Genomic DNA, 19,062 nt, shown 5'->3' with positions numbered 1-19,062 from the left:
GAGGCACAGGGTCAGAGCTGATTTGCATATAGCCAGTGTCTATCCCAGGGTGGTGTGGAGTGCAAAAAAATGATGGATTTAGGCCCAGATCCTTGTACTGGGGTGAATGTATGACATTGTTCTACATTCTGTCCATCAACTTTGTTTTTTGCAATTTTCACGCCGAGTGGGCTGGGTATGCTCAGACGTGAGTCCCAGGCTCTCCACACCACTGGAGTCAAGCTATCCAGGCTGAATGAAGGCTGATAGCCAGAAACCGGTCCTTGGATGCTTGATTCCGGTCTGGGAAAGACATGGCTTGGTAGTTCGGACTGGACTGTTCCCATGAGGCACAGGGTGAGAGCTGATTTGCATATAGCCAGTGTCTAACCCAGGGTGGTGTGGAGTGCAAAAAAACTATGGATTTAGGCCCAGATCCTTGTACTGGGGTGAATGTATGACATTGTTCTACATTCTGTCCATCAACTGTTTTTTTGCAATTTTCACCCCGAGTGGGCTGGGTATGCTCAGACGTGAGTCCCAGGCTCTCCATACCACTGGAGTGAAGCTATCCAGGCTGAATGAAGGCTGATAGCCAGAAACCGGTCCTTGGATGCTTGATTCCAGTCTGGGAAAGACATGGCTTGGTAGTTCGGACTGGACTGTTCCCATGAGGCACAGGGTCAGAGCTGATTTGCATATAGCCAGTGTCTAACCCAGGGTGGTGTGGAGTGCAAAAAAACGATGGATTTAGGCCCAGATCCTTGTACTGGGGTGAATCTATGACATTGTTCTACATTCTGTCCATCAACTGTGTTTTTTACAAATAATAGTAAAGTATAATTAATTTATTAGATTATATGTAGGTTGTAAAATGAATATGCATTTAAAAAAAAGTGTTAGGTTAGCATGATTGTGGACCTTCAGATTACAGTTAAGACATTTAATAAAAACTTGAAAGTTGTTTTTCTGCATGTTTTCTTCTCTGCAGGTGCAGACCAAAGTCATTTATTAGTTAGTAAAAAGTGCATTCTATTTCAGAGATAGTGAGGTGATGAAGAACTGTCAAGGTCAAATAATTTTAATGAAGAACAAAGGGAGTGTTACCAGTTGGTGCTATCAGACGAAGGGAGGTATCCAAGGATGCCTTGAAAGCAGAGACAGGAATACGGGAGTAGTGTTCAAGGCACCAGGTTCTTTCTTGGGAACTGGAAAAATACTATGACCCTAATTAGGTCATATTTCCCAAATGTTTTTTGTGCATTTTAATTAGTAAACCTAGTAGGTTTGATCAGATTCCCTTTAGACTTAAAACAATACAGACCTCTCTTTTCATCTCTGATTGTTTGGCTTCATTCTATACATGACTCTTTACCTATAGAACTTCGACAAAGTTTCTGATGCTGGCACCTTTCTGGCTTGCTTGATTCAACAGGGTTTCCCCTATCCTTAGTCTAGTGTAAGTTTTAGTAGATCTTGTGAATCATGTCCATGCATCCGGAGAAGGATGGGTGGGCACCTTGTTAAACATCATTTTACAATAGTAGACACAGCATATAAATAGATAATGTTACAATATCAATAAATGTTTATTTGTTCAGTGCACATTCACCTCAACAGACATTTCTTAGCACTATTAGAAGAAAACACATGCTTAAACGTATCCATCTCAACTGTCGTCATTTTATCTAGCAAAGGTGAAACGCCGAAAGACCCCTCTGAGACTTGAACCTGTGACTATGGGGTCAAACAAAGCTTCTTAAAGTAAATTTTGAGCCATCAGACAGTGCTTTATCTTTGTGTTTCTTTGCATTTCAGGAAGTGGCCAATGTTCATTTGCAAGGTAGGATAACTTGTCATTGTAGGTGGCTTTGTGAGTGATGCACGTGCATGCACAGCTGATTGTCAACTGAGACCCCAATGTACTCAATGACATCAGGTTTCAAAACCTCGATCCCACTGTGGTTTAGATATGTTTCACGTTCTGCTCCGCTTCTGACAGACCCACAAGCAGTGAACTACAACAATGGAGTCTGGAAAGGACAATAGAAATGTTTGTGGATTTATAGAGTTTGGAAGATAAACATGGTTAGAGGTTCGAGTGTGCCCAAACGTGGACAAGTAACTGTGTTAATGTGAACTTTCATGTCATGGTTTGTGAGGGCTAATTCCTGGCCTGTCTTAGAACTAAAGCAGTTGCTGAAGAAGGGCCTGATCATTGCTTATTCTGCCTTGGGTGTCAATCATCATATAACCACCAGTTACACAATTTCTACAGTCGTTTTGCCAACATCTCCAGGTGGGTGCCTGTTTAGGTGGATTTGTTCCCTTTCCACAGTGCTTGTCCCCATAATTGTTAAATACAGTAGCCTTTCGAATCTTGACTCTAAATGCATTGGGAAATACAGACCTATTTCATTGTTACCAGTCATAGGGAAAGTCTTAGAAAAGCATATAAATCAGGATCTCTCACTGTTTCTAGAAGATAATTCCCTCCTTGATCCCCCACAGAATGGCTTCCGTCCAAAACACAGTACCGAATCTGCATTACTTGTGGTAACAGAGGAAGCAAAAATGCTACTGGACCAAGGAGGGTCTGCGACTAGCATCCTTCTCGACCTGAGTGTGGTATTAGACATGGTTGATCATGAGATGCTTGTAGTCAGGTTCAGGGAAATAGGAATAAGAAAGGATGCACAAAACTGGCTTTCCTCTTTGTTAAAAGAATGGCTTTATCAGATCTGGGAACCTCCCTGTAATATGGGGATCATCTCTTTGAAGTATGGGGTCCCACAGGGATCCGCACTAAGCCCCATACTTTTCAAAATATATGTATGACTTCTAGCAGCCATTGTTAAGGACTTTGGTGTGTCATTGGTCTCCTACGCTGACGACACACAATTGGTGGTCTCTCTTGCCTCGAAGACAGGATATCAGCACCAGCTAACCCCTTGCAGTAAGAAAGTTGCGCAATGGATGGCCAATTGCTCATTAAAATTAAACGGAGACAAAATTAGCTGTTGAGGTTGGGAAATAATTTTGACCCACACACAATGCTAAGCTGGCCGAGATGCTTAGGACCTTCTCCTCTCCCTTCATCCTCTATAAAAAGTTTGGGTATATGGTTGGAGAGTTTTTCTAACAATGGAAGTTCAAGCCAATAGACTGACCTCATCCTGCTTTGCTATGCTAAGAACTCTACGGAAAGGCTTAGACTTACTTCCCTCACAATGTAGGAAAATCATGGTCCAGACACTTATTCTTTCCTGTCACACAAAAAGAGCGAGGGACGGGAGAGCGGTTGTCTAGAGTAAGAAAAGATCCACGCACCTATTCTCCCAAGAATAAGTATTAACCCAGTAGGAGGTTGCTGTTCCTAAGAGATGCAAAGGGGAAAAAACTCTACAACCTAATCCAATAAAGAACCCCCTTGCGGGGCCCGTGGGGGACTGCAGCGCCATCCCCACGAGTAGCAAGGCCCGATGATGAAGCACGCCACCCGCAAGGGTGTGTGAGGGCGCCCAATTTAAAAGCAGGAATTCCCCTTTCCCAATTTCAATCCAACTAATACATCTTCTTTGAGACACTACTTTTCAACCACATTAGGTTGTAGAGTTTTTTTTCCCCTTCCCCTATCTTAGGAACAGCTACCTCCTACTGGGTTAATGCTCAGTCTTTCCTGTCTGGACTATGGCAACTCCATGTGTATAGGATCCCCATACTCAGTTATCAAGAGACTTCAAATGGCCCAAAATGCTGCAGCAAGGACCATCTACAAGATGCTACAGCATTCCTCTCTGAAAACTGCCTTGGCCTTCAAACACTGGCTTCCAGTGGAGGAAAGGATAGCATTTAAGGTGCTTTGCATGGTCCACAGGAGTGCCTATCATATGGGACTTCCACTGATAAGTGCTAATAAGTGCTTGTCTATCAGCCTATGCTCCCAATAGGAATTTAAGATCCTCGAATTTAGGTCTCCTCAGGGTGCCACATGTTCACAGATCCAGATGGGGTGGCATATCATTTTCCTTTCTTTCTCCCAAATTAATGAATTCTTTGCCAAGCTTCTTGCACTTAATTTCATTAGATGAAATTAAGTGCAAGAAGATGGTCAGAAAAAGGCTTTTTCCTAAATTGCTCAATTTAGGTTCCAGCTTTAGATGACGGAGGATGTACACTTGACTCACTTAGCACTAGGAAGCCCTTAGGGTAGCTAGTCACTGTATAAATCCGCATAAGATAAGGTTTCGTGCTTGCAATGAGCTATTTAGAACCCACCGTCTCAAAAAGGCTCGACAAACCAGCAACAGTGCGTTTTGAGCAAGACGAGAAAGTAATCAATCAATCAATCAACAACATTTATATAGCGCACTACTCACCGGAGGGTCTCAAGGCGCATGGGGGAGGGGGGTCTGCTACTGCTCGAACAGCCAGGTCTTGAGCTGCTTCCTGAAGGCAAGGTGGTCTTGGGTCAGGCGGAGGTGGGTCGGGAGGGAGTTCCAGGTCTTGGCGGCCAGGAAGGAGAAGGACCTTCCTCCTGTGGTGGTTCTTCGGAAGCGCGGGACGGCGGCGAGGGCGAGGCTGGTCGATCGAAGCTGGCGAGTGGGGGTGTAGAAGTTGAGGCGGCTGTTGAGGTATCTTGGGCCTTGTTGTGCAGGTCTTTGTGTGCGTGGGCGAGGAGACGGAAGGTGATTCTCTTGTTGACCGGGAGCCAGTGCAGGTCTCTCAGGTGTCCGGAGATGTGGCTGTGTCGGGGGATGTCGAGGATGAGTCTTGCTGAGGCGTTCTGGATCCGCTGGAGTCTCTTCTGTAGCTTGGCGGTGGTTCCGGCGTAGAGGGCGTTGCCGTAGTCCAGTCGGCTGGTGACGAGGGCTTGGGTGACCGTATTCCTGGTCTCGGTGGGGATCCACCGGAAGATCTTACGTAGCATGCGTAGGATGTTGAAGCAAGACGAGGAGACGGCGTTGACTTGTCTGGTCATGGAGAGGGAGGAGTCCAGGTTGCGTGCGTGGTCTGTTGGTTTGGGTGCGCAGCCCAGGGCGGGGGCCACCAGGAGTCGTCCCAGGCGGAGGGCGAGGAGCCCAGGATGAGAACTTCCGTCTTGTCTGAGTTCAGTTTCAGGCGGCTGTTCATCATCCACTCGGCTACGTCTTTCATCCCTTCGTGTAGGTTGGTTCTGGCGGTGGCGGGGTCGTTGGTGAGGGAGAGGATCCGCTGGGTGTCGTTGGCGTAGGAGATGATGTTGAGGTTGCGTTGTCGTGCGATGGCCGCCAGGGGGCTCATGTAGACGTTGAAGAGGGTGGGGCTGAGCGATGAGCCTTGAGGGACGCCGCAGATGACTTCGGTGGATTCTAATCTGAACGGGGGCAGGCGGACTCTCTGAGTCCTTCCGGCGAGGAAGGAGATGATCCATTCTAGTGCCTTCTCCGGGATTCCGGCGTTGCTGAGGCGCTGCACTAGGGTGCGGTGGCAGACGGTGTCGAACGCCGCGGAGAGGTCCAGGAGGATGAGGGCCGCTGTTTCCCCGTTGTCCAGTAGGGCTCGGATGTCGTCCGTGGCTGCGATGAGGGCGGTCTCGGTGCTGTGGTTGGCCCGGAAGCCAGACTGCGAGAGGTCGAGGGATCCGTTCGTCTCGAGAAAGGCGGCCAGCTGCTTGTTGACGGTCTTCTCGATGACTTTGGCCGGAAACGGGAGGAGCGAGATGGGGCGGTAGTTTTTTAGATCGGTGGGGTCCGCTGATGGTTTCTTCAGTAGAGCACTGAGTTCGGCGTGCTTCCAGCTCTCTGGGAAGATGGCGGTGTCAAAGGAGGTGTTGATGATTTCCCGCAGATGGGGTGCGATGACAGCGTCAGCTTTGTTGAAGACGTGGTGAGGGCAGGGGTCGGTTGGAGATCCGGAGTGGATGGAGTTCATCATATGGATGGTGTATTCGGTGCTGATCGGGGTCCAGGCGCAGACGGAGGTGGTGGGGGCATTGGTGCGGTCGTGGGGAGCGTCGGTTGTGTGCTGAAGCAGTTGTGTATGTCTGTGAACGTGTTGTGGAAGTAGGAGGCGAGGGAGTTGCAGAGGTCTTGAGATGGGGTGATGTCGTTGTTTCCGGCGTTGGGGTTGGAGAGCTCTTTGACGATGTTGAAGAGTTCCTTGCTGTTGTGTGCGTTGTTGTCCAGTCGTGCCTTGAATGCAGTTTTCTTGGTGGCGTGGATCAGTTGGTGGTGTTTTCGGGTGGGGAGCTTGAGGGTGGTCATGTTGTCTGGTGTCGGGTCTTTGCGCCATGCTTTCTCGAGGGCTCGGCAGCTCTTCTTGGAGCTCTTTAGTTCGTCGGTGAACCAGGATGCTTTCTTGCTGCCGGGTCTGCTGGGAGGGGTCCTCAGTGGGGCGAGGTCGTCTGCACAGTTGCTGATCCACTTCGTGAGGTTGTTGGCGGCCTGGCTGGGGTTCGCTGACCTGGTGGGTGGGTGCTGGTTCAGGGATGCGGTGAGCTGGTCGGCTGTGATCTTATTCCAGCTTCTGCGTGCAACCTGTTGCTGGTGGTGGTGGATCGTGGTTCTTCTGAAGCTGAAGTGGATGCAGCTGTGGTCCGTCCAGTGGAGTCCGGTGGCGTGGCTGAAGACGATGTCCTTGCTGGATGAGAAGACGGCGTCAAGTGTGTGTCCGGCGTAGTGGGTGGGGGAGGTCACCAGCTGCTTGAGACCGAGGTTGGCGAGGTTGTCCAGTAGGGTGGCGGTGTTGCGGTCGTTGTTGTTCTCCAAGTGGAAGTTGAGGTCCCCGAGGAGGATGTAGTCAGCGGAGGGGAGGGCGTGCGGGCTGATGAAGTCGGCAATGTCTTCGCTGAATTGTGTCCGAGGTCCTGGGGGTCTGTAGATGAGGGTGCCTCTGAGGGTGGTCTTGGGGTCGGTGTGGATCTGGAAGTGCAGGTGTTCAGCGGATGTGAGGGTGTCGTCGGTGTTGGTCGTGATGCGGATGGTGTTCCTGTGGATGATGGCGATGCCTCCTCCCGTCTGGTTGGTGCGGTCCCTCCGGGTGATCTTGTATCCGTCCGGGATGGCGATGTCGGGTGCTGTGGAGGCGTTCATCCAGGTTTCCGTGAGGAAGGCAACGTCTGGAGAAGTGGTGTTGAGGATGTTCCAGAGTTCGATGGTGTGTCTGTGGACGGAGCGGGTGTTGAGTAGGATGCACTTCAGGTGGTGGCTGCTGGTGTTCGGCTTGTTGGGTGCTGGTGTGGTGCAGGTCCGGTTGCATGTGAACTTGCACGAGTGGCAGCCGAAGGGTCCGTGGGTGCGTCTTGGGGTGGCTCGTAGCATCCCGGGGATTGGCCGGTGTTGAGTGTGTTGAGTTCGGTGGCGTCGTAGGTCCGGCGGGTGGGCTGGTGTCTTCGGGGGCCAGGGGTCCTGGCACTGGGCGCGGTCCAGGCACGGACGGGCGCAGACGGGCTTACCTTTGGCGCACCTTCGGCGCTCATTCGGTGCTCCCGCTGCGCGCGTCCACTGCGCGGTCGCTCAGGGGGCGTCATAAATAAGGAGCCGGGAGGGCGGGTCAGCTGGGTGGCGGGAGCGGGGCGGCCAATGGGCAGTAGGGGGGGCGGAGTCGCCGGGGGTCTGTGGCGGGAAGGAGGTCCGCGGGCGGCTCAGCGGCGGCTGGGTCGCCCGGCTGAAGAAATGCACACAGGTAAGAGGAGGGCAGCAGGAGGGGGAAAGGAAAACCCAGAGGGAAAAGCGAGGCAGCAGATGGGGGGAAAAGAATACCTAGAAGGAGAAAAACGAAGGCAGCAGGTGGGGGCAAGGGATACACAGAGGGAAAAGACGAAGGCAGCAGAAGGGGGAGGAGGGATTAGCACAGGAGCACAGGAGGCAAACGAGGCAGCAGAGCAGCGCACCGGCAGTCAGCAGGCAGGAGCAGCGGTGTGTGGGGGCGACCTCGCCTGAAGCAGGCTCGGCGGTACACATAATTGGTACAATCTAAAAGTCAGAGACAGCTCTGTGAATGGATGAGATCCAGAAAACACTGTCATTGGGCATGATGTATTAAAGAGCTTTACCCTATCTGAATGTATGTACATATGGACCGAAGTTCGGCCCTGGATAAAGGATTGCTATCTACACTGCACCTGTCAATCCTCCATGCCTTCTTAGCAACTGAAGCAGGATGGAGTGATTGAGGGAATGCACGGATGCATAGATTTTCAGTACCCTACCTCCATCTTGCATGACAACGTTTCTGTGTATTTGGCAACAGACAGTCCATAGACCACAGTGGGACATGCTGTGTTCACAAAGATGCAAATTAAACATCAGCTGGGTAAAAACAGGCATGTGTGAAGCAGGTAAAAGAAAAGCAAGCTGCAGCACGATAATCCATACAGAAGTAAAAATGGCACCAATATGCAATATGCTTCTACCTTTTGGAATGTAGTGTGAATCATTTTTGATCTGAAGTTGTTTATGTGTAGCAAATGTCACTTTGATGGGATCGGCCCTAAAACCCTTAAGCAATATGCAACTTAAAACTCAATGGGCCCCCAAGAGGTTGCCAGTAGTTGAGATCTTTCTGTTTGGCTAAGGTGGTTCTCCTTGAGTGCAATATCCCTAGTGACCTAGTGTACATCTTCAGTAGTTGTGTGCAACTTTGCATCATCAATGTGTTCTCATGGAGGAAACTATTACGCTTTGTACTTAATAGTAATGCAAGATTTTACCTATTTGTCTCCTATTAGTTAGAGAAACCAAGCATCATCCTTATAAATTCCCAACAGTTTGTCGCTTAGTCTGGATAGCTGTGGTGCTTCTTTAGATGTCAGCTTTTGTGATGTATTCCTATAGGTTCTGTATCGATCCCCCTATTCCTGACCCTATTCTGGTTAACGAGTTAACTAGCAGCCATCCCATGATGCAGAAACCGTTATCTGATTACGCCAGACCACGGCACAGGAGCGCGTTATCTGATTAGGTCATAACGCTTGCCATCTAATTAGGCAAGCAATATTCCTCCAGCCCCTGATAAGGCATACGGAGTTCTCAAAACAAATCAAACCTATGACAACCTGGGAAAAACCCTGCGGCCATTGTTTTGATTTCACCGAGAACTTCAGTAAAAGAATGTGCTAACGACCAGCTCGTATGACATCCTTATTGACGTATCTATGTCCATCCTTACGTCAATCTCGGCACCTTACAGGTATAAATATTACCGATATTGCCTTAAGCAAACACACGTGGTGGTGACGAGACCGGAGCAGCGAGACTTGCCGAAGCCCAGCAGAGAGCGAAGCCCACTAGCTGCCCCGCCTTCCTGATGCGCTGAGAACGAGACGCTGCTTTCTCCTGCCGAGAAATCCAGCTCCGGCGCTTCCGAGCAGCCCTCGCAGGCAGCTTGGAATATCGAGACCTCAGACGAGAGATACTATCCCTCAACCATCCTAGACCTCAGGTACGGAACTGAATAACCCCTTGCAGAGAATTCTTGAATCAGTCACTTGGCAAAACAAACTTAACTTAGACTGCTACTTTCTATCCCTGCCCACGTATTAGGCTTAGGTCAGGTACACTAGGGGTAGGCGTAGTTAGAAACACCAGTTGAGTACGATTAGTCAAATGTTTATATGTATGTATCTATTTTATCCATTTTAAACCACCATATGGCTTAGAAACCATATAAATGTTTTTACAGTATTATTTTATACTTCTGCTTTTATTGTATGCACTTTACTTAACCATAAGTATTGCAATAATATGGATTCATTTCTCTTGTACGAGAAAAGAGACTGATCAATAAATAACATCTTTTATTGAACACGCCCGTCTCTTCCTTTTCTCTACAATCTGGTGAAACTAAGAATGCACGTACTGACTGAGTAAAATAAGTTGTCTTTTGTTTTCACACGACTCTAGAGATACACTCTTGATTAGGGGAGAGCAAAGTTGTCATGTTCTATGGTTGTCAGAAACTAAATCCCTTCTTGTCTATCCAGGGAGGTTCAATTCCTCCTTGTCTATTCGAGAAAGTTTCTAGTGAACTCTGAGCTAGCTGGCAAACCCAAAACTTTAAGTCTAATATCGACAGTAGAAGACCTAGTTAACGTCTGGTCTAGGTCTATACTATTGGAGGTATTATTCCAATGCGCAGAGCCTATTGGGATAATAGGAACTACACTACACTTTCACCATTCGTCTACCAGGGCAATTTTAGCTATAGTAGTATACTGGAAGAGAAAGTTTTCATAGGCATAAATTGATTTACTTGTGCGGGTGACATACATAAGTAGTATATGTTCCCAGTACAGCAAGAGCCCTCATACATAAAGTTTGAAAGTTAAGTAATTCTTTATTGCATAGTTAATTACAACTGTTATGAAACTGAGTCTTAAAATATACTCTGTAGTTGCAAAATTTGACCAGTAGCGATTCCAGCTGTAGATCTCTACTACACTTGGTAAGTTCCATTATTCTTCAAGAGACTGAAAAAAACAGGAGTGGGGAGTGGAATATGCCCAGTAACATTTTCTTAAAAAGGCCCACATTCATATTCCCATATTATTGGCATCACACAGTACAAGTATGGTTAAGGAATGACACCTGTTTTGCCTTCTGTACACTTCTGTGGCAGAAGATATATCTGGAGATATATGTGTGTTTTTCAATACCACCAATATCATTTAGAAGCTCAGTTTTTCATAGAATCCTTGTGTGGGAATTTGGCCCACTTAATGATATAATGAAAGGCCGCGTTTATGCATGGGTGTATTTCATGCAGAACGTGGTGTAGGTAACTTGTCTTAGTGAATTTTGTTATGTCTGTGGGCTATTGAAATAAGAGACTGATGTAAAACACATTACACAATTTAGAAAGATGCGTGAACTTGAATTGGTTCAGAAGTCCTTTCCATGTGTGGTGGAAATCCATATCTGAATGTTGAAATATTCAGGCCTGCTCTAAATATTCCCCATCGTGTAGGACACTTCTCCGCCTATGGAAAAGCATGGCCCTAAGGAGCATGTCATTGTGAGGATGTTTGCCGGTTGATTCTAGTGGGCTTGTCAACTTTCTGCTGAGTTAGAGGTATATTTATATGAGCAAAACAACGAGGGGTTTATTTACAAAACCCTTGCGCCGTCCGTACGTCACTTTTTCCATTTTAAAAATGACGCAAAAGTGGCGCAAGAGGCCTGGAATTAAACCCCCGAGTACTTTGTGCAATTTGGGAGTGGAGGGCACATGAGAAACACCACGGATTTGCTTGAACATTGTCATAGTCACCAGATTCAAGAATGCATGTGCGTGGAACTATAACTGCTATGCACAGGAAATGTAATGTTTACAGACTTACACAGTTTGCTGTTCACACATATACACTGTTTATTATTGCTTGTGAATGTAAATTGTGCACGATTGTGACCAAAACACCAAGGAATTTTTTTTGCCGAATTTTCGCTGCCAGCGATCAAAAGGAAAAACACCTTTTTGGATAAACTGATAGTCTGCAAATTTAGTCATTCTTGGACTCATTTCGATCAAGAGTTGGCGAGATTTGAGTAGTTGTTTGTGCAGTTTTACCAAGCTCCATTAAAATGTTGTTAAATTATTCAAAATTATGCTATAAGTGTGAAATGTGATTTGCTGGTATCTTGAATTACTTCGTCACTCCCAGAGAGATACTTTCTCTAGGAACCAGTCTCCCACAACGTCTTCTCAGATGTTTTTACTTGAGTTATACACTGACACAAAAAAGTTGTATGAAACCGTGTAAGGCAAAATTTCAAGGCATTTAATGTACCTTGAAATTCCCTGTCCGCCAGCGTGTTTACCATTTTGCTCAGGCCTAAGATGTATTAGTTTTACGTTTCAGTCTTACATGTCCTGCAGGCCTTTTTTGCTGTGATAGCTTTTAGTCCACCCGACAGATCACCACAAATGAAACTGCGAATGGTGCAAGAAAACGATCGACTTCCTGTCTGATGAGTGGCAAAAAATGCAGTTTGCTCGAAACCAGATGAATGGCATTACAATCTTTGGAAATGCAGCCAAGTAACAGAAAAGACGTCCCTGCAGGGATTGCAATTTGAAGAAATCAGCCAACACCCTCTTGTGTCAATTAATTGTTGGCAAGCACTCTTTGGTGTTGGTTTTGTACTTAATAGCATATCTTGAAGTAGAAATCTTTGCTTTTCCAATAGGTGTGCAGTAACTCAAGTGAAATTAAGACAGGATTTACCTGATTTATATAAATAGTAACTGCTTAGCTACTCGCTCATTCAGAATCTCGTCAGGTAATCGTCTTAACAAGTGAACTTTTTCCACATTATTTGGATCATATAAAAAAGAAGAAAGTAGGTACGTTAAACATAGCAATCTATGTTTGCTTTCCTCGATGTAAATCACAGAACTAACAATAGTCACATGTGTTATTCGCGTTGCTTAGAAATCACAAAAATTCAATAGCTGCCACTGTATGCACAGTATGTTGTTAATTTCTCCCTGTCTTCCAATGGACATCTTATATCTAATGGAAATGGTGGTGAAATGTACTTGCTCAATGTTCAATTTCTGCTGGCTGATGCCAAGTATCCTGCCCCGTTGTCACCAATTCCTGCCCTGTTGAGAATTCCTCTCGGCATTCTCAAGGGGCTAGATTACCTGCTAGGTCCCTCCTATGGGTGGGACCCAGCAAGGGGGTGGTTACACCCCTTTCCCTTTGTCCAGTTTCACGCCAGAGCTGGGGCTGGAGTGCCCCAGCACCGGTTTTAACTGGCCTATGCATGGGACACCTTGTGTGCCCCAGGCAGTGTCTAGTTTCATTCAGCCCTCCCTGTCCCAATCCACTATCTCTTGTCTGGGGTGGTGCTAGCACCTCCCTGTGACAGGAAACCTATTGTCCAGGCTTCCCCTGCCGGAGTTTCGTCCAGCAGCAGGAGGCCAGACTTGTGTCTGTGGCAGCAGCATCCATTTTATGATGCTGAGGCTCTGGTTAACTTTAACAGGGTTTAATGAAAGTAACATGTCTTCTCCCTCTAGAAGGGTGGAATGCTGCCCCCGTCGCCAGAACTGGCGAGAGGGTAGTATTCCAAAGCGTATGACAACTTACACGACATGTTTTGATAAAGCCAAACCAAAGATAGCATTCAACCGCGAGGTTCATAATGCACTTAAGAGTATATGGTATGGCATTATCCTAGAACAGCTATAAGGACATGGTTCTGAAAGCTGCAGACAGGCTCAGCTCATGCTAGAGCACCATCTCACATAAAACCAAGCACTCTGCCTTCAGGATTGTTAAGGCCTGCCTTAGGAGTGACTTATAGGTGCATATGTGTCCAGATATAGATTTAGACATAGGAATACTATATCTAAGCAAGGGGTGATTACACACCTTTGCCCCAGCTGAGTGATCAGCCAGTTGTGTCAGTTTGGATGGCCTACCAGGGGTGGCAAAAGATATGCTGCAGCCCCTGGTAGGCCTTGGATACACCTATGCTCTGGGTACCTATAGTACACTGTACAGGGGCTCATAAGGTGACCCAATCCCAATTGGTGATGTACCTAAAGTACATGTTGTGAATTTAGAGAGAGAACAGTAGGGTTGTGGGTCTGATTAGCAGGCCCACAGCCACATTAAGTCGAAAACCAGTGAAGCAAAAAGCAAAAAATGGGGTGACCATAGGATAGCAGACCCTACTCTCCTACATAACCCCCCCCCCCCCAAACGCAGGGACATTAAACTTAACCTTGACCAGATAAGTCTTCATGTTCTAAGTGGAAATACCTGGAGAGACCATCTGCATTGCCATGGTCAGTCCCTGGTCTGCGCTCCACTGTAAAGTCCATCCCCTGTAGGGAAATGGGCCACCTGAGCAGTTTGGGATTTTCACCCTTCATCTGATTTAGCCACAAGAGGGGCCTATGATCGGTCTGAATCTTGAAGTGAGTGCCAAACAAGTATGGTCTCAACTTCTTCAGGACCCAAACCACAGCAAAGGCCTCCCTCTCAATAGCTGACCAATGTTTCTCTCTAGGGGTCAGCCTTCTGCTAATAAAAGCAATGGGCTGGTCTTGACCATCTACATTAAGTTGTGAAAGCACAGCTCCCATCCCCAACTCAGAAGCATCTGTTTGGACAATAAACTCTTTGAAGTAGTCAGGACTCTTTAAGATAGGTGCAGAGCACATGGCCTTCTTGAGGTCATCAAATGCCTTTTGACAGCTAACTGTCCACTGAACCTTTTTTGGCATCTTCTTTGAAGTCAAATCATTGAGGGGTGTCACAAAGGACCCATAATTCTTGACAAATTTCCTGTAGTACCCAGACAGGCCCAAGAAAGCTCTGACCTGTGTCTGGGTAGTTGGAGGAACCCAGTCCTTGATGGTCTGGATCTTACTCTCCAGTGGTTGAACCTGACCCCCACCTACAAGGTGGCCCAGGTACACAACCTTACTCTGCCCTATCTGGCACTTTGTGGCCTTGATAGTTAGGCCTGCCTTTTGCAGGGCCTCTAAAACCTTCTTCAGGTGGATCAGGTGATCCTCCCAGGTGGAGCTGAAGACAGCAATATCATCAAGATAAGCTGCACAAAAGTCATCCAACCCAGTAAGGACTTGGTTCACCGACCTTTGGAAAGAGGCAGGTGCATTCTTCAAACCAAAGGGCATTACCACAAATTGATAATGACCTCCTGGGGTTGAGAAAGCAGTTTTGGCCTTGGCATCCTCAGCTAACCTGATTTGCCAGTAGCCAGCTGTCAAATCAAATGTGCTCAGAAACTTGGCAGAAGCCAATCTGTCAATGAGCTCATTTGCTCTTGGAATTGGGTGAGCATCTGTCCTAGTGACAGCATTGAGACCTCTATAGTCCACACAGAACCTCATCTCTCTCTTACCATCTTGGATGTGAGGTTTTGGTATAAGGACTACTGGGCTGGCCCAGGGGCTCTCTGATGGCTCAATTACTCCCAACTCAAGCATTTTCTGCACCTCAGTCTTTATACAGTCCCTGGCATGGTCAGGTTGCCTGTAGATTTTACTATTCACAGGCAGACTGTCACCAGTGTCAACCTCATGGGTGCACCAGTTAGTCTGACTAGGTGTTAGGGAAAACATATGTCTATAGGTCTGTAGAACTTGTCTGCAGTCCCATTGCTGCTGGTCAGGGAGGCTGCCTGCCAAGGCCACTCCATCAACTGAACCATCATCAGGATTCTGAGTCAACAGGTCTGGGAGAGGGTCACTCTCTTCCTCCTGTTCACCATCTGCAGCCATGAGCAAGCCCATGTCTGCCCTGTCAAAATATGCCTTCAGTCTGTTGACATGGAGCACCCTGTGAGGGCTCCTAGGGGTGCCAAGGTCCACCAAGTAGGAGACCTCTCCCTTTTTCTCAACAATGGTTTGGGGTCCAGACCCTTTGTCCTGGAGTGCTGCTGGGGCCACTGGCTCCAACACCCACACCTTCTGTCCTGGCTGGTACTCAGCACAGCCTTTTGGTCATGCCAAGCTTTTTGAAGTTCTTGGCTAGCCTCAAGGTTTTTAGAGGCCTTCTCCATATACTCAGCCATACTGGAGCGGAGACCAAGTACATAGTCCACTATATCTCGTTTAGTCTTTTTGAGATGTAACTCCCATCCTTCCCTCACAAGACACAGGGGTCCCCTTACAGGATGCCCAAACAAAAGCTCAAAAGGGCTGTAGCCAACCCCTTTTTGTGGGACCTCTCTGTAAGCAAACAGAAGGCAGGGTAAAAGGATGTCCCATCTTCGCCTAAGCTTTTCAGGTAACCCTTTTATCATCCCTTTGAGGGTCTTGTTGAACCTTTCAACAAGCCCATTGCACTGTGGATGGTAGGGTGTAGTGAATTTATATTTAACACCACACTCCTTCCACATAGCAGTCAAATATCCTGACATGAAGTTTGCACCTCTGTCAGAGACAACCTCCTTTGGAAATCCCACTCTGGAGAAAAATCCAAGTAGGGACCTTGCCACAACAGGAGCTGTTGTGGTCCTCAGGGGAATAGCTTCTGGATACCTGCTGGCATGATCCACTACCACCAGTAGAAATCTGTGCCCAGATGCTGTTTGGGGGTCCATTGGTCCAACAATGTCTATCTCCACTCTCTCAAAGGGTACCCCCACCACAGGTAGTGGTATGAGGGGGGCCTGTGTGGTGCCACCTTATTTGCCACTGGCTTGGCTGGTAACACAGGAACGACAAAACTCCTTGGCATCTTCTGACATGTGGGGCCAGTGAAAGTGAGGGACAAGCCTGTCCCAAGTATTGTTCTGGCCTAGATGTCCTGCTAAGGGAATATCATGGGCCAAGGTAAGAAGGAAGCCCCTAAATTGCAGAGGTATGACCAACCTCCTGGAAGCACCAGGCTTGGGGTATCTAGCCTCTGAATAAAGGAGCCCATCATCCCAATACACTTTATGGGTACCTTGAGCATTCCCAGCAGTCTCAGTAGCAGCCTGCTGTCTGAGGGGTTCAAGAGAAGGACAAGTTAACTGAGCCTGCCCCAGATCTGCCCTTGAGGGTCCCCCTGTCCCAAGAAACTCAACCTGCTCAGGTTCAAGCTCTTCTAGGACAGTTCCCTCTTGGATTACATAATCATCCTCCTGGGAGGGCTGATCCTCAACCCGAGGCAGGGGGAGAGGCACTGCCTTAACCCTCTTGCTCTTTCTCTTGGGTCGTGTCTGGTCTATAGTTTCAAGATCCAGCACAGGTTCAGGTAAGCACTTTTTGGCCTGTGACCTGGTCACAGCAAGGACATGTGCTGAAATACCTAGCAACTCTACATGAGTCCTATACTCCACTTCTGACCATACTGAGTTTTCTAGGTCATTGCCCAAAAGACATTCAACTGGGAGGTCTGCACTTACCACAACTCTTTTGAGGCCAGTTACCCCTCCCCAGGAGAAATTAACAACTGCCACACTATGTGTAGTAGTGACATTGCTAGCATTGGTGACTAGGTAATTATCACCCAGTACAATCTGTCCAGGGTTCACAAAGTTAGGTGTCACCATAGTGACACTGGCACATGTGTCCCTGTAAGCTTGAGCCACTTTATCATTTATCAAAGGTGTCTGTCTGTACTTGCCCAAAGTATTGGGACTCACAGTAGTGGACATAGCCATGTCTACATCACAGATCAGGACAGCCTGAGTAGGAATCCTGACTAGGCCAGGATCCACCTCAGTACCCATGGTTAACCCCACTATAGCCTTTGGTTGGGAACTATCACTGCTGACTGTACTAGGGGGTGCAGGTGCCTTAGGGGCTAAAGTGGTGGGGGCTGTACCTTTCTTGGTGCACTCACTAAACCAGTGTGAGGCAGTTTTACAATAATTGCACCAAGGTTTCTTTGGACCTTCTTTCTTTTTTGTAGAGGTTTGGGACCCCCCCTCCTTAGAAGTATTTTGGGGGCCTGAAGAAGACTCCTGGTCTTTTTGTTTTTGATCTCCACCCTTTTGGTCTGCCTTTTTCTGGTCACCACCTTGGTTCTGGGGTCTCTGCTTAACCCTGGTTCTGACCCATTTGTCTGCTTTCTTTCCCAATTCTTGGGGAGAGGTCAGATCTGAGTCAATCAGGTGTTGGTGCAACAACTGGTTCTGACAATTATTAAGGATTTGTTCTCTCATGATCAAATTATACAATCCTGTATAGTCCTTAACTTTACTTCCCAGTAACCAACCTTCCAGAGCCTTAGTGGCACAATCAACAAAGCCAGTCCAGTCCTGAGTCTGTGTCTTCTGGGTATCTCTGAACATTAACCTGTACTGTTCCGTGGTTAAGCCAAACCCATCAATTAGAGCACTCTTCAGGACAGAGTAGTTTTTAGCATCCTCATGGCTAACAGAGAGGAGTTTGTCTCTTCCTTTTTCTGAAAAGGAGAGCCACAAGATTGCTGCTCACTGACCTTGGGGACCCTGCTGTACCATGCAGGCCCTCTCCAAAGCAGTTATCCACTTGTGGATGTCATCCCCATCTTTGTAGGGGGGCACAATCTTACTCAGGTTTCTATGATCATAGGACATGTCTTTATCCTTAGGGATATTGCTGCCACCAGTGGAATCTAATCCACTTAACTTTTGCTCCCTTGATAAAGCAAGTTTAGCTTGGGCCAGGGCTGTTTCCTCTTTCTCTATCTGAAGTTGGACAGCTCTCATCCTAGCCTCATGTTCTCTTCTCTGGGGGGAAGTCATTCCCCTTTGAGAACCCCTTGAGGCATTAGAGAGGAGAGACTCCATGGAAGGAGATCTTTCCCTTCTATTGCCTGGGAGAAGCCTACTATTAGGTCTGGAAAGGTGAAACCCTTCTTTATTCCCATGTAAACTTAGGTTAGCCTGGCTAAGCCTCCTGACTTGGACCTGGCTATCATCTCCATCAGAATCTTCTCCCTCCTCTTCTTCCTCTACTTCTGGGGTTAAGGGGTCATCTTCTGTGGAGATCATACAGGTGTACCATCACCTGTATGATCTGGGGGGCCTGGTTTAGAGGCCTTCCCAAGATCACCTGCCTCTAGGACTTCTATCAGGTGTTGGATGGTAGGGTTGGAACCCTGTTTCAACTTCCTGGAGGTACACAGTGACCTCATCTCTCGGAAGTTGAGCATTTCATATCTGGAGGGTGCCTTGGGAAGGTCACTTTCCACAGGTAGAGAACCAGAGGGTTCACCTGTGCCAGACATGTCTAGTGAGGTGTGGTGTGTACACCTACCTACACTGAGTGTTTACCTACTAGAACCTCTATAGGAGTTGTAGTCAGGGTGTGCTAGGCCCTTTCCTCTACAACAACTAAGTTCAGTAGAACTTAAGTATTTTAAGCTTTGTTATATTTACCTATGGTACCTTATGTGATCTTTCAAATGATATCAAAGATTACAATGGCAAAGCAACAGCAAGCTCAAATCCCAACCGCTGTAACCAATGTGAGAAGTTGGCCTGGTATATGATGTTCACTATTCTAGTGAGCACCTTGCACCAGTCCAAACAATCCTTATGGTGATGGTTGTAAAGTCAACCTTATAGACCAGCTATCCTAGTGGTAGCATGTACAAAAGCAGTCTTAGGCTAAACTCAAGAGGGCATGTGAAGCCAGCTGTTT

The sequence above is a fragment of the Lissotriton helveticus genome, chromosome 8, assembly GCF_964261635.1.
Source record: "Lissotriton helveticus chromosome 8, aLisHel1.1, whole genome shotgun sequence".
NCBI classification, from domain to species: domain Eukaryota; kingdom Metazoa; phylum Chordata; class Amphibia; order Caudata; family Salamandridae; genus Lissotriton; species Lissotriton helveticus.
This window is presented reverse-complemented; position numbering follows the sequence as displayed.